The sequence below is a fragment of the Rhinoderma darwinii genome, chromosome 3 (assembly GCF_050947455.1).
Source record: "Rhinoderma darwinii isolate aRhiDar2 chromosome 3, aRhiDar2.hap1, whole genome shotgun sequence".
Classification (NCBI taxonomy): domain Eukaryota; kingdom Metazoa; phylum Chordata; class Amphibia; order Anura; family Rhinodermatidae; genus Rhinoderma; species Rhinoderma darwinii.
The window spans coordinates 260,888,967-260,903,715 of NC_134689.1; the positions used below are offsets into that span (position 1 = coordinate 260,888,967).

At 36.9% G+C, this 14,749-nt stretch overlaps 2 non-coding genes across 2 annotated transcripts; both read left to right on the plus strand.

The window, feature by feature from the left end:
- The first annotated feature begins 8,865 nt into the window (after positions 1-8,865).
- TRNAI-AAU (transfer RNA isoleucine (anticodon AAU)) lies at positions 8,866-8,939 on the plus strand. The gene has a single exon. It is a non-coding gene; the product is annotated as a tRNA-Ile (tRNA).
- Positions 8,940-11,023: 2,084 nt separating this feature from the next.
- TRNAI-AAU (transfer RNA isoleucine (anticodon AAU)) lies at positions 11,024-11,097 on the plus strand. Its single transcript has one exon. It is a non-coding gene; the product is annotated as a tRNA-Ile (tRNA).
- The last annotated feature ends 3,652 nt before the right edge of the window (positions 11,098-14,749 follow it).

The following is a 14,749-nucleotide window of genomic DNA, read 5'->3' on the forward strand; positions in this document are numbered from 1 at the left end:
GACAAGTTCTTGTTTTTAATGGCAGCATTTAATGTACCATATAATGTACTGAAGAAAACTCTTTGTGGGGTGGAATGGAAAACACAAAAGCAATTTGTCCAATGCTTTTTGAGTAGTAAAAATTGCAAGTTTATTTTATTATTCAGGTTAATAGGATATCAATATGAATACACGTTTGCATGTATTTTCTACTGACGTGACGTGAATCTTTGGTGTAAAAGTGGCCGGTTAGCTCAGTTGGTTAGAGCGTGGTGCTAATAACACCAAGGTCCCGGGTTCGATCCCCATACCGGCCATGGAAGCTCACTTTTGTTACAGAGTTGAATAGTTGATACTATTGAAAAAAGGTCCATCAAATTCAACCTATAAACCTGCCGTGTTGATCCAGAGGAAGGCAAAAACTGTCTTGGAGTGCATTCCAATGTTGTCATTAGGGGAAAAATTCCTCCCTTACTCCAAATATGGCTATTAGAATAAATTCCTGGATCAAAGTTCCATCTCCAGAATCTGGTACAAATATGATGAAATTTTATATTTTTCAAAAAAACACTTTTCAATGTGGCAGAGAGTTCAATCGTCAAACTGCTCTTACAGTAAAGAATCCCCGTCTGTGATGAGGTCCTTTAATTACCTTGCTTTCCCTTCTTTGCACGCATTCTAGTTCAGCAATGTCCTTCTCATACACAGGTGCTCAAAACTGTACACAATATTCGATGTATGGTGTAACCGGTGATTTATAGAAATGCAGAGTTTGTTGCATGAAATCATCTTAGAGGTTCAATTTCAACCTTAAGGACAAAAATAATATCTTGATTTTGCCTCTTTGTATTCCGATAGTCATAACTTTATTATTTTTCCGTCCTCATAGTCATATAAGGGCTTGTTTTTAGCGAGACAAGTTCTTGTTTTTAATGGCAGCATTTAATGTACCATATAATGTACTGAAAGAAAACTCTTTGTGGGGTGGAATGGAAAACACAAAAGCAATTTGTCCAATGCTTTTTGAGTAGTAAAAATTGCAAGTTTATTTTATTATTCAGGTTAATAGGATATCAATATGAATACACGTTTGCATGTATTTTCTACTGACGTGACGTGAATCTTTGGTGTAAAAGTGGCCGGTTAGCTCAGTTGGTTAGCGCGTGGTGCTAATAACGCCAAGGTCACGGGTTCGATCCCCGTACGTGCCATGGAAGCTCACTTTTGTTACATGCTTGTTACAGAGTTGAATAGTTGATAATATTGAAAAAAGGTCCATCAAATTCAACCTATAAACCTGCCGTGTTGATCCAGAGGAAGGCAAAAACTGTCTTGGAGTGCATTCCAATGTTGTCATTAGGGGAAAAATTCCTCCCTTACTCCAAATATGGCTATTAGAATAAATTCCTGGATCAAAGTTCCATCTCCAGAATCTGGTACAAATATGATGAAATTTTATATTTTTCAAAAAAACACTTTTCAATGTGGCAGAGAGTTCAATCGTCGAACTGCTCTTACAGTAAAGAATCCCCGTCTGTGATGAGGTCCTTTAATTACCTTGCTTTCCCTTCTTTGCACGCATTCTAGTTCAGCAATGTCCTTCTCATACACAGGTGCTCAAAACTGTACACAATATTCCATGTATGGTCTAACCGGTGATTTATAGAAATGCAGAGTTTGTTGCATGAAATCATCTTAGAGGTCCAATTTCAACCTTAAGGACAAAAATAATATCTTGATTTTGCCTCTTTGTATTCCGATAGTCATAACTTTATTATTTTTCCGTCCTCATAGTCATATAAGGGCTTGTTTTTAGCGAGACAAGTTCTTGTTTTTAATGGCAGCATTTAATGTACCATATAATGTACTGAAGAAAACTCTTTGTGGGGTGGAATGGAAAACACAAAAGCAATTTGTCCAATGCTTTTTGAGTAGTAAAAATTGCAAGTTTATTTTATTATTCAGGTTAATAGGATATCAATATGAATACACGTTTGCATGTATTTTCTACTGACGTGACGTGAATCTTTGGTGTAAAAGGGGCCGGTTAGCTCAGTTGGTTAGAGTGTGGTGCTAATAACGCCAAAGTCACAGGTTCGATCCCCATACGGGCCATGGAAGCTCACTTTTGATACAGAGTTGAATAGTTGATAATATTGAAAAAAGGTCCATCAAATTCAACCTATAAACCTGCCGTGTTGATCCAGAGGAAGGCAAAAACTGTCTTGGAGTGCATTCCAATGTTGTCATTAGGGGAAAAATTCCTCCCTTACTCCAAATATGGCTATTAGAATAAATTCCTGGATCAAAGTTCCATCTCCAGAATCTGGTACAAATATGATGAAATTTTATATTTTTCAAAAAAACACTTTTCAATGTGGCGGAGAGTTCAATCGTCGAACTGCTCTTACAGTAAAGAATCCCCGTCTGTGATGAGGTCCTTTAATTACCTTGCTTTCCCTTCTTTGCACGCATTCTAGTTCAGCAATGTCCTTCTCTTACACAGGTGCTCAAAACTGTACACAATATTCGATGTATGGTGTAACCGGTGATTTATAGAAATGCAGAGTTTGTTGCATGAAATCATCTTAGAGGTTCAATTTCAACCTTAAGGACAAAAATAATATCTTGATTTTGCCTCTTTGTATTCCGATAGTCATAACTTTATTATTTTTCCGTCCTCATAGTCATATAAGGGCTTGTTTTTAGCGAGACAAGTTCTTGTTTTTAATGGCAGCATTTAATGTACCATATAATGTACTGAAAGAAAACTCTTTGTGGGGTGGAATGGAAAACACAAAAGCAATTTGTCCAATGCTTTTTGAGTAGTAAAAATTGCAAGTTTATTTTATTATTCAGGTTAATAGGATATCAATATGAATACACGTTTGCATGTATTTTCTACTGACGTGACGTGAATCTTTGGTGTAAAAGGGGCCGGTTAGCTCAGTTGGTTAGAGTGTGGTGCTAATAACGCCAAAGTCACAGGTTCGATCCCCATACGGGCCATGGAAGCTCACTTTTGATACAGAGTTGAATAGTTGATAATATTGAAAAAAGGTCCATCAAATTCAACCTATAAACCTGCCGTGTTGATCCAGAGGAAGGCAAAAACTGTCTTGGAGTGCATTCCAATGTTGTCATTAGGGGAAAAATTCCTCCCTTACTCCAAATATGGCTATTAGAATAAATTCCTGGATCAAAGTTCCATCTCCAGAATCTGGTACAAATATGATGAAATTTTATATTTTTCAAAAAAACACTTTTCAATGTGGCGGAGAGTTCAATCGTCGAACTGCTCTTACAGTAAAGAATCCCCGTCTGTGATGAGGTCCTTTAATTACCTTGCTTTCCCTTCTTTGCACGCATTCTAGTTCAGCAATGTCCTTCTCTTACACAGGTGCTCAAAACTGTACACAATATTCGATGTATGGTGTAACCGGTGATTTATAGAAATGCAGAGTTTGTTGCATGAAATCATCTTAGAGGTTCAATTTCAACCTTAAGGACAAAAATAATATCTTGATTTTGCCTCTTTGTATTCCGATAGTCATAACTTTATTATTTTTCCGTCCTCATAGTCATATAAGGGCTTGTTTTTAGCGAGACAAGTTCTTGTTTTTAATGGCAGCATTTAATGTACCATATAATGTACTGAAAGAAAACTCTTTGTGGGGTGGAATGGAAAACACAAAAGCAATTTGTCCAATGCTTTTTGAGTAGTAAAAATTGCAAGTTTATTTTATTATTCAGGTTAATAGGATATCAATATGAATACACGTTTGCATGTATTTTCTACTGACGTGACGTGAATCTTTGGGGTAAAAGTGGCCGGTTAGCTCAGTTGGTTAGAGCGTGGTGCTAATGACACCAAGGTCATGGGTTCGATCCCCGTACGGGCCATGGAAGCTCACTTTTGTTACATGCTTGTTACAGAGTTGAATAGTTGATAATATTGAAAAAAGGTCCATCAAATTCAACCTATAAACCTGCCGTGTTGATCCAGAGGAAGGCCAAAACTGTCTTGGAGTGCATTCCAATGTTGTCATTAGGGGAAAAATTCCTCCCTTACTCCAAATATGGCTATTAGAATAAATTCCTGGATCAAAGTTCCATCTCCAGAATCTGGTACAAATATGATGACATTTTATATTTTTCAAAAAAACACTTTTCAATGTGGCAGAGAGTTCAATCGTCGAACTGCTCTTACAGTAAAGAATCCCCGTCTGTGATGAGGTCCTTTAATTACCTTGCTTTCCCGTCTTTGCACGCATTCTAGTTCAGCAATGTCCTTCTCATACACAGGTGCTTAAAACTGTACACAATATTCCATGTATGGTCTAACCGGTGATTTATAGAAATGCAGAGTTTGTTGCATGAAATCATCTTAGAGGTTCAATTTCAACCTTAAGGACAAAAATAATATCTTGATTTTGCCTCTTTGTATTCTGATAGTCATAACTTTATTATTTTTCCGTCCTCATAGTCATATAAGGGCTTGTTTTTAGCGAGACAAGTTCTTGTTTTTAATGGCAGCATTTAATGTACCATATAATGTACTGAAAGAAAACTCTTTGTGGGGTGGAATGGAAAAATAATATCTTGATTTTGCCTCTTTGTATTCCGATAGTCATAACTTTATTATTTTTCCGTCCTCATAGTCATATAAGGGCTTGTTTTTAGCGAGACAAGTTCTTGTTTTTAATGGCAGCATTTAATGTACCATATAATGTACTGAAGAAAACTCTTTGTGGGGTGGAATGGAAAACACAAAAGCAATTTGTCCAATGCTTTTTGAGTAGTAAAAATTGCAAGTTTATTTTATTATTCAGGTTAATAGGATATCAATATGAATACACGTTTGCATGTATTTTCTACTGACGTGACGTGAATCTTTGGTGTAAAAGTGGCCGGTTAGCTCAGTTTGTTAGAGCGTGGTGCTAATAACGCCAAGGTCATGGGTTCGATCCCCGTACGGGCCATGGAAGCTCACTTTTGTTACATGCTTGTTACAGAGTTGAATAGTTGATAATATTGAAAAAAGGTCCATCAAATTCAACCTATAAACCTGCCGTGTTGATCCAGAGGAAGGCAAAAACTGTCTTGGAGTGCATTCCGATGTTGTCATTAGGGGAAAAATTCCTCCCTTACTCCAAATATGGCTATTAGAATAAATTCCTGGATCAAAGTTCCATCTCCAGAATCTGGTACAAATATGATGAAATTTTATATTTTTCAAAAAAACACTTTTCAATGTGGCAGAGAGTTCAATCGTCGAACTGCTCTTACAGTAAAGAATCCCCGTCTGTGATGAGGTCCTTTAATTACCTTGCTTTCCCTTCTTTGCACGCATTCTAGTTCAGCAATGTCCTTCTCATACACAGGTGCTCAAAACTGTACACAATATTCCATGTATGGTCTAACCGGTGATTTATAGAAATGCAGAGTTTGTTGCATGAAATCATCTTAGAGGTCCAATTTCAACCTTAAGGACAAATATAATATCTTGATTTTGCCTCTTTGTATTCCGATAGTCATAACTTTATTATTTTTCCGTCCTCATAGTCATATAAGGGCTTGTTTTTTGCGAGACAAGTTCTTGTTTTTAATGGCAGCATTTAATGTACCATATAATGTACTGAAAGAAAACTCTTTGTGGGGTGGAATGGAAAACACAAAAGCAATTTGTCCAATGCTTTTTGAGTAGTAAAAATTGCAAGTTTATTTTATTATTCAGGTTAATAGGATATCAATATGAATACACGTTTGCATGTATTTTCTACTGACGTGACGTGAATCTTTGGTGTAAAAGTGGCCGGTTAGCTCAGTTGGTTAGAGCGTGGTGCTAATAACGCCAAGGTCACGGTTTCGATCCCCGTACGGGCCATGGAAGCTCAATTTTGTTACATGCTTGTTACATGCTTGTTACAGAGTTGAATAGTTGATAATATTGAAAAAAGGTCCATCAAATTCAACCTATAAACCTGCCGTGTTGATCCAGAGGAAGGCAAAAACTGTCTTGGAGTGCATTCCAATTTTCTCATTAGGGGAAAAATTCCACCCTTACTCCAAATATGGCTATTAGAATAAATTCCTGGATCAAAGTTCCATCTCCAGAATCTGGTACAAATATGATGAAATTTTATATTTTTCAAAAAAACACTTTTCAATGTGGCAGAGAGTTCAATCGTCGAACTGCTCTTACAGTAAAGAATCCCCGTCTGTGATGAGGTCCTTTAATTACCTTGCTTTCCCTTCTTTGCACGCATTCTAGTTCAGCAATGTCCTTCTCATACACAGGTGCTCAAAACTGTACACAATATTCCATGTATGGTCTAACCGGTGATTTATAGAAATGCAGAGTTTGTTGCATGAAATCATCTTAGAGGTCCAATTTCAACCTTAAGGACAAAAATAATATCTTGATTTTGCCTCTTTGTATTCCGATAGTCATAACTTTATTATTTTTCCGTCCTCATAGTCATATAAGGGCTTGTTTTTAGCGAGACAAGTTCTTGTTTTTAATGGCAGCATTTAATGTACCATATAATGTACTGAAAGAAAACTCTTTGTGGGGTGGAATGGAAAACACAAAAGCAATTTGTCCAATGCTTTTTGAGTAGTAAAAATTGCAAGTTTATTTTATTATTCAGGTTAATAGGATATCAATATGAATACACGTTTGCATGTATTTTCTACTGACGTGACGTGAATCTTTGGGGTAAAAGTGGCCGGTTAGCTCAGTTGGTTAGAGCGTGGTGCTAATGACACCAAGGTCATGGGTTCGATCCCCGTACGGGCCATGGAAGCTCACTTTTGTTACATGCTTGTTACAGAGTTGAATAGTTGATAATATTGAAAAAAGGTCCATCAAATTCAACCTATAAACCTGCCGTGTTGATCCAGAGGAAGGCAAAAACTGTCTTGGAGTGCATTCCAATGTTGTCATTAGGGGAAAAATTCCTCCCTTACTCCAAATATGGCTATTAGAATAAATTCCTGGATCAAAGTTCCATCTCTAGAATCTGGTACAAATATGATGACATTTTATATTTTTCAAAAAAACACTTTTCAATGTGGCAGAGAGTTCAATCGTCGAACTGCTCTTACAGTAAAGAATCCCCGTCTGTGATGAGGTCCTTTAATTACCTTGCTTTCCCGTCTTTGCACGCATTCTAGTTCAGCAATGTCCTTCTCATACACAGGTGCTTAAAACTGTACACAATATTCCATGTATGGTCTAACCGGTGATTTATAGAAATGCAGAGTTTGTTGCATGAAATCATCTTAGAGGTTCAATTTCAACCTTAAGGACAAAAATAATATCTTGATTTTGCCTCTTTGTATTCTGATAGTCATAACTTTATTATTTTTCCGTCCTCATAGTCATATAAGGGCTTGTTTTTAGCGAGACAAGTTCTTGTTTTTAATGGCAGCATTTAATGTACCATATAATGTACTGAAAGAAAACTCTTTGTGGGGTGGAATGGAAAAATAATATCTTGATTTTGCCTCTTTGTATTCCGATAGTCATAACTTTATTATTTTTCCGTCCTCATAGTCATATAAGGGCTTGTTTTTAGCGAGACAAGTTCTTGTTTTTAATGGCAGCATTTAATGTACCATATAATGTACTGAAGAAAACTCTTTGTGGGGTGGAATGGAAAACACAAAAGCAATTTGTCCAATGCTTTTTGAGTAGTAAAAATTGCAAGTTTATTTTATTATTCAGGTTAATAGGATATCAATATGAATACACGTTTGCATGTATTTTCTACTGACGTGACGTGAATCTTTGGTGTAAAAGTGGCCGGTTAGCTCAGTTTGTTAGAGCGTGGTGCTAATAACGCCAAGGTCATGGGTTCGATCCCCGTACGGGCCATGGAAGCTCACTTTTGTTACATGCTTGTTACAGAGTTGAATAGTTGATAATATTGAAAAAAGGTCCATCAAATTCAACCTATAAACCTGCCGTGTTGATCCAGAGGAAGGCAAAAACTGTCTTGGAGTGCATTCCAATGTTGTCATTAGGGGAAAAATTCCTCCCTTACTCCAAATATGGCTATTAGAATAAATTCCTGGATCAAAGTTCCATCTCCAGAATCTGGTACAAATATGATCAAATTTTATATTTTTCAAAAAAACACTTTTCAATGTGGCAGAGAGTTCAATCGTCGAACTGCTCTTACAGTAAAGAATCCCCGTCTGTGATGAGGTCCTTTAATTACCTTGCTTTCCCGTCTTTGCACGCATTCTAGTTCAGCAATGTCCTTCTCATACACAGGTGCTTAAAACTGTACACAATATTCCATGTATGGTCTAACCGGTGATTTATAGAAATGCAGAGTTTGTTGCATGAAATCATCTTAGAGGTTCAATTTCAACCTTAAGGATAAAAATAATATCTTGATTTTGCCTCTTTGTATTCTGATAGTCATAACTTTATTATTTTTCCGTCCTCATAGTCATATAAGGGCTTGTTTTTAGCGAGACAAGTTCTTGTTTTTAATGGCAGCATTTAATGTACCATATAATGTACTGAAAGAAAACTCTTTGTGGGGTGGAATGGAAAAATAATATCTTGATTTTGCCTCTTTGTATTCCGATAGTCATAACTTTATTATTTTTCCGTCCTCATAGTCATATAAGGGCTTGTTTTTAGCGAGACAAGTTCTTGTTTTTAATGGCAGCATTTAATGTACCATATAATGTACTGAAGAAAACTCTTTGTGGGGTGGAATGGAAAACACAAAAGCAATTTGTCCAATGCTTTTTGAGTAGTAAAAATTGCAAGTTTATTTTATTATTCAGGTTAATAGGATATCAATATGAATACACGTTTGCATGTATTTTCTACTGACGTGACGTGAATCTTTGGTGTAAAGTGGCCGGTTAGCTCAGTTGGTTAGAGCGTGGTGCTAATAACACCAAGGTCACGGGTTCGATCCCCGTACGGGCCATGGAAGCTCACATTTGTTACATGCTTGTTACAGAGTTGAATAGTTGATAATATTGAAAAAAGGTCCATCAAATTCAACCTATAAACCTGCCGTGTTGATCCAGAGGAAGGCAAAAACTGTCTTGGAGTGCATTCCAATGTTGTCATTAGGGGAAAAATTCCTCCCTTACACCAAATATGGCTATTAGAATAAATTCCTGGATCAAAGTTCCATCTCCAGTATCTGGTACAAATATGATGAAATTTTATATTTTTCAAAAAAACACTTTTCAATGTGGCGGAGAGTTCAATCGTCGAACTGCTCTTACAGTAAAGAATCCCCGTCTGTGATGAGGTCCTTTAATTACCTTGCTTTCCCTTCTTTGCACGCATTCTAGTTCAGCAATGTCCTTCTCTTACACAGGTGCTCAAAACTGTACACAATATTCCATGTATGGTCTAACCGGTGATTTATAGAAATGCAGAGTTTGTTGCATGAAATCATCTTAGAGGTCCAATTTCAACCTTAAGGACAAAAATAATATCTTGATTTTGCCTCTTTGTATTCCGATAGTCATAACTTTATTATTTTTCCGTCCTCATAGTCATATAAGGGCTTGTTTTTAGCGAGACAAGTTCTTGTTTTTAATGGCAGCATTTAATGTACCATATAATGTACTGAAAGAAAACTCTTTGTGGGGTGGAATGGAAAAATAATATCTTGATTTTGCCTCTTTGTATTCCGATAGTCATAACTTTATTATTTTTCCGTCCTCATAGTCATATAAGGGCTTGTTTTTAGCGAGACAAGTTCTTGTTTTTAATGGCAGCATTTAATGTACCATATAATGTACTGAAGAAAACTCTTTGTGGGGTGGAATGGAAAACACAAAAGCAATTTGTCCAATGCTTTTTGAGTAGTAAAAATTGCAAGTTTATTTTATTATTCAGGTTAATAGGATATCAATATGAATACACGTTTGCATGTATTTTCTACTGACGTGACGTGAATCTTTGGTGTAAAAGTGGCCGGTTAGCTCAGTTTGTTAGAGCGTGGTGCTAATAACGCCAAGGTCATGGGTTCGATCCCCGTACGGGCCATGGAAGCTCACTTTTGTTACATGCTTGTTACAGAGTTGAATAGTTGATAATATTGAAAAAAGGTCCATCAAATTCAACCTATAAACCTGCCGTGTTGATCCAGAGGAGGGCAAAAACTGTCTTGGAGTGCATTCCAATGTTGTCATTAGGGGAAAAATTCCTCCCTTACTCCAAATATGGCTATTAGAATAAATTCCTGGATCAAAGTTCCATCTCCAGAATCTGGTACAAATATGATCAAATTTTATATTTTTCAAAAAAACACTTTTCAATGTGGCAGAGAGTTCAATCGTCGAACTGCTCTTACAGTAAAGAATCCCCGTCTGTGATGAGGTCCTTTAATTACCTTGCTTTCCCGTCTTTGCACGCATTCTAGTTCAGCAATGTCCTTCTCATACACAGGTGCTTAAAACTGTACACAATATTCCATGTATGGTCTAACCGGTGATTTATAGAAATGCAGAGTTTGTTGCATGAAATCATCTTAGAGGTTCAATTTCAACCTTAAGGACAAAAATAATATCTTGATTTTGCCTCTTTGTATTCTGATAGTCATAACTTTATTATTTTTCCGTCCTCATAGTCATATAAGGGCTTGTTTTTAGCGAGACAAGTTCTTGTTTTTAATGGCAGCATTTAATGTACCATATAATGTACTGAAAGAAAACTCTTTGTGGGGTGGAATGGAAAAATAATATCTTGATTTTGCCTCTTTGTATTCCGATAGTCATAACTTTATTATTTTTCCGTCCTCATAGTCATATAAGGGCTTGTTTTTAGCGAGACAAGTTCTTGTTTTTAATGGCAGCATTTAATGTACCATATAATGTACTGAAGAAAACTCTTTGTGGGGTGGAATGGAAAACACAAAAGCAATTTGTCCAATGCTTTTTGAGTAGTAAAAATTGCAAGTTTATTTTATTATTCAGGTTAATAGGATATCAATATGAATACACGTTTGCATGTATTTTCTACTGACGTGACGTGAATCTTTGGTGTAAAAGTGGCCGGTTAGCTCAGTTGGTTAGAGCGTGGTGCTAATAACGCCAAGGTCACGGGTTCGATCCCCGTACGGGCCATGGAAGCTCAATTTTGTTACATGCTTGTTACAGAGTTGAATAGTTGATAATATTGAAAAAAGGTCCATCAAATTCAACCTATAAACCTGCTGTGTTGATCCAGAGGAAGGCAAAAACTGTCTTGGAGTGCATTCCAATGTTGTCATTAGGGGAAAAATTCCTCCCTTACTCCAAATATGGCTATTAGAATAAATTCCTGGATCAAAGTTCCATCTCCAGAATCTGGTACAAATATGATGAAATTTTATATTTTTCAAAAAAACACTTTTCAATGTGGCAGAGAGTTCAATCGTCGAACTTCTCTTACAGTAAAGAATCCCCGTCTGTGATGAGGTCCTTTAATTACCTTGCTTTCCCTTCTTTGCACGCATTCTAGTTCAGCAATGTCTTTCTCATACACAGGTGCTCAAAACTGTACACAATATTCCATGTATGGTCTAACCGGTGATTTATAGAAATGCAGAGTTTGTTGCATGAAATCATCTTAGAGGTCCAATTTCAACCTTAAGGACAAAAATAATATCTTGATTTTGCCTCTTTGTATTCCGATAGTCATAACTTTATTATTTTTCCGTCCTCATAGTCATATAAGGGCTTGTTTTTAGCGAGACAATTTCTTGTTTTTAATGGCAGTATTTAATGTACCATATAATGTACTGAAAGAAAACTCTTTGTGGGGTGGAATGGAAAACACAAAAGCAATTTGTCCAATGCTTTTTGAGTAGTAAAAATTTCAAGTTTATTTTATTATTCAGGTTAATAGGATATCAATATGAATACACGTTTGCATGTATTTTCTACTGACGTGACGTGAATCTTTGGTGTAAAAGTGGCCGGTTAGCTCAGTTGGTTAGAGCGTGGTGCTAATAACACTAAGGTCACGGGTTCGGGCCATGGTAGCTCACTTTTGTTACATGCTTGTTACAGAGTTGAATAGTTGATAATATTGAAAAAAGGTCCATCAAATTCAACCTGTAAACCTGCCGTGTTGATCCAGAGGAAGGCAAAAACTGTCTTGGAGTGCATTCCAATGTTGTCATTAGGGGAAAAATTCCTCCCTTACTCCAAATATGGCTATTAGAATAAATTCCTGGATCAAAGTTCCATCTCCAGAATCTGGTACAAATATGATGAAATTTTATATTTTTCAAAAAAACACTTTTCAATGTGGCAGAGAGTTCAATCGTCGAACTGCTCTTACAGTAAAGAATCCCCGTCTGTGATGAGGTCCTTTAATTACCTTGCTTTCCCTTCTTTGCACGCATTCTAGTTCAGCAATGTCCTTCTCATACACAGGTGCTCAAAACTGTACACAATATTCCATGTATGGTCTAACCGGTGATTTATAGAAATGCAGAGTTTGTTGCATGAAATCATCTTAGAGGTCCACTTTCAACCTTAAGGACAAAAATAATATCTTGATTTTGCCTCTTTGTATTCCGATAGTCATAACTTTATTATTTTTCCGTCCTATTTATATTTTAAATTTTATATTTTTCAAAAAAACACTTTTCAATGTGGCAGAGAGTTCAATCGTAGAACTTCTCTTACAGTAAAGAATCCCCATCTGTGATGAGGTCCTTTAACCCCTTAACGCCGAAGGACGGATATATCCGTCCTCAGCAGCTGCTAGTTCGCGCAGGAGGACGGATATATCCGTCCTGTGATCGCGCGGGTACTGACAGTTTACCCACGCGATCAGCGGCAGGAGCACGGCTGTTATACACAGCCTGGCTCCTGCTGCAACTGCCGGAATCGAAGCACGCGCCGATTCCGGCAGTTTAACCCATTAAATGCCGCTGTCAACAGTGACAGCGGCATTTAATGTGTTTGACAGAAGGGGGAACTCCCTCTGTCTCCCGATCGGCGCCCCCGCAAACAAATCGCGGGTCTCCGTCGGGTTTCCATGACAGCCGGGGGTCTAACAAAGACCCCCAGGTCTGTCTTCAGCATCTGCCTGTTAGGCGATGCCAGAGGCATGACCTAACAGGTTGCCTGTCAGTTTTACACTGACAGGCAATAATGCTTTGGTATACGAAGTATACCAAAGCATTATATATGCGATCTGCACATCGCATAGTGAAGTCCCCTGGTGGGACTAAAAAAAAAAAAGTAAAACCGTTAAATAAAGTTTGTGAAAAAAAAAATAAAAAAAATTACAGTCAAAGTCAAATAAAACTACTTTTTTGCCCCAAAAAGTGGTTTTATTTAATAAAACGGTCAAAACAAATCACACATACACATATATGGTATCCCCGCGATCGTAACAACTTGACCAATAAAATGAACACATTAATTAAACCGCCGGATGAACGGCGTCCAAAGAAAACGCAAAAAACAACGGCAAAATTCTCTCTTTTCTCCCATTCCCCCCATAAAAAATAAAATAAAAGTTCATCTATAAGTCCTATGTACCCCAAAATAGTACTAATGAAAACTACACATTGTCCCGCAAAAATCAAGCCCACGTACGGCCACATCGACGGAAAAATAAAAAAATGACGGCTCTTGGAACGCGGCGATGCAAAAACAAGTAATTTTTTTCTAAAAGGGTTTTTATTGTGCAAACGTAGAAAAAACATATAAAACCTTTATACATTTGGTATCCCTGTAATCGTGCCGACCCATAGAATAAAGTTAACATGTTATTTACGCTGCATAGTAAATGGCGTAAATTTATAACGTGAAAATTAATGCTGGAATAGCTGCTTATTTTCAATTCTCTCCTAAAATAAAGTTAATAAAAGTTAATCAATATGTTATAAGCATCTAAAAATGGTACAATTACAAAATACAACTCGTCCCGGAAAAAACAAGCCCTTATACGGCTATATAGACGGAATACAAAAACAGTTACGACTCTTGGAATGCGACCGTGGAAAAACAAAAAATAATCCTTGGTCATTAACGTGCAAAATGGCCCGGTCATTAAGGGGTTAATTACCTTGCTTTCCCTTCTTTGCACGCATTGTAGTTCAGCAATGTCCTTCTCATACACAGGTGCTCAAAACTGTACACAATATTCCATGTATGGTCTAACCGGTGATTTATAGAAATGCAGAGTTTATTGCATGAAATCATCTTAGAGGTCCAATTTCAACCTTAAGGACAAAAATAATATCTTGATTTTGCCTCTTTGTATTCCGATAGTCATAACTTTATTATTTTTCCGTCCTCATAGTCATATAAGGGCTTGTTTTTAGCGAGACAAGTTCTTGTTTTTAATGGCAGCATTTAATGTACCATATAATGTACTGAAAGAAAACTCTTTGTGGGGTGGAATGGAAAACACAAAAGCAATTTGTCCAATGCTTTTTGAGTAGTAAAAATTTCAAGTTTATTTTATTATTCAGGTTAATAGGATATCAATATGAATACACGTTTGCATGTATTTTCTACTGACGTGACGTGAATCTTTGGTGTAAAAGTGGCCGGTTAGCTCAGTTGGTTAGAGCGTGGTGCTAATAACGCTAAGGTCACGGGTTTGGGCCATGGTAGCTCACTTTTGTTACATGCTTGTTACAGAGTTGAATAGTTGATAATATTGAAAAAAGGTCCATCAAATTCAACCTGTAAACCTGCCGTGTTGATCCAGAGGAAGGCAAAAACTGTCTTGGAGTGCATTCCAATGTTGTCATTAGGGGAAAAATTC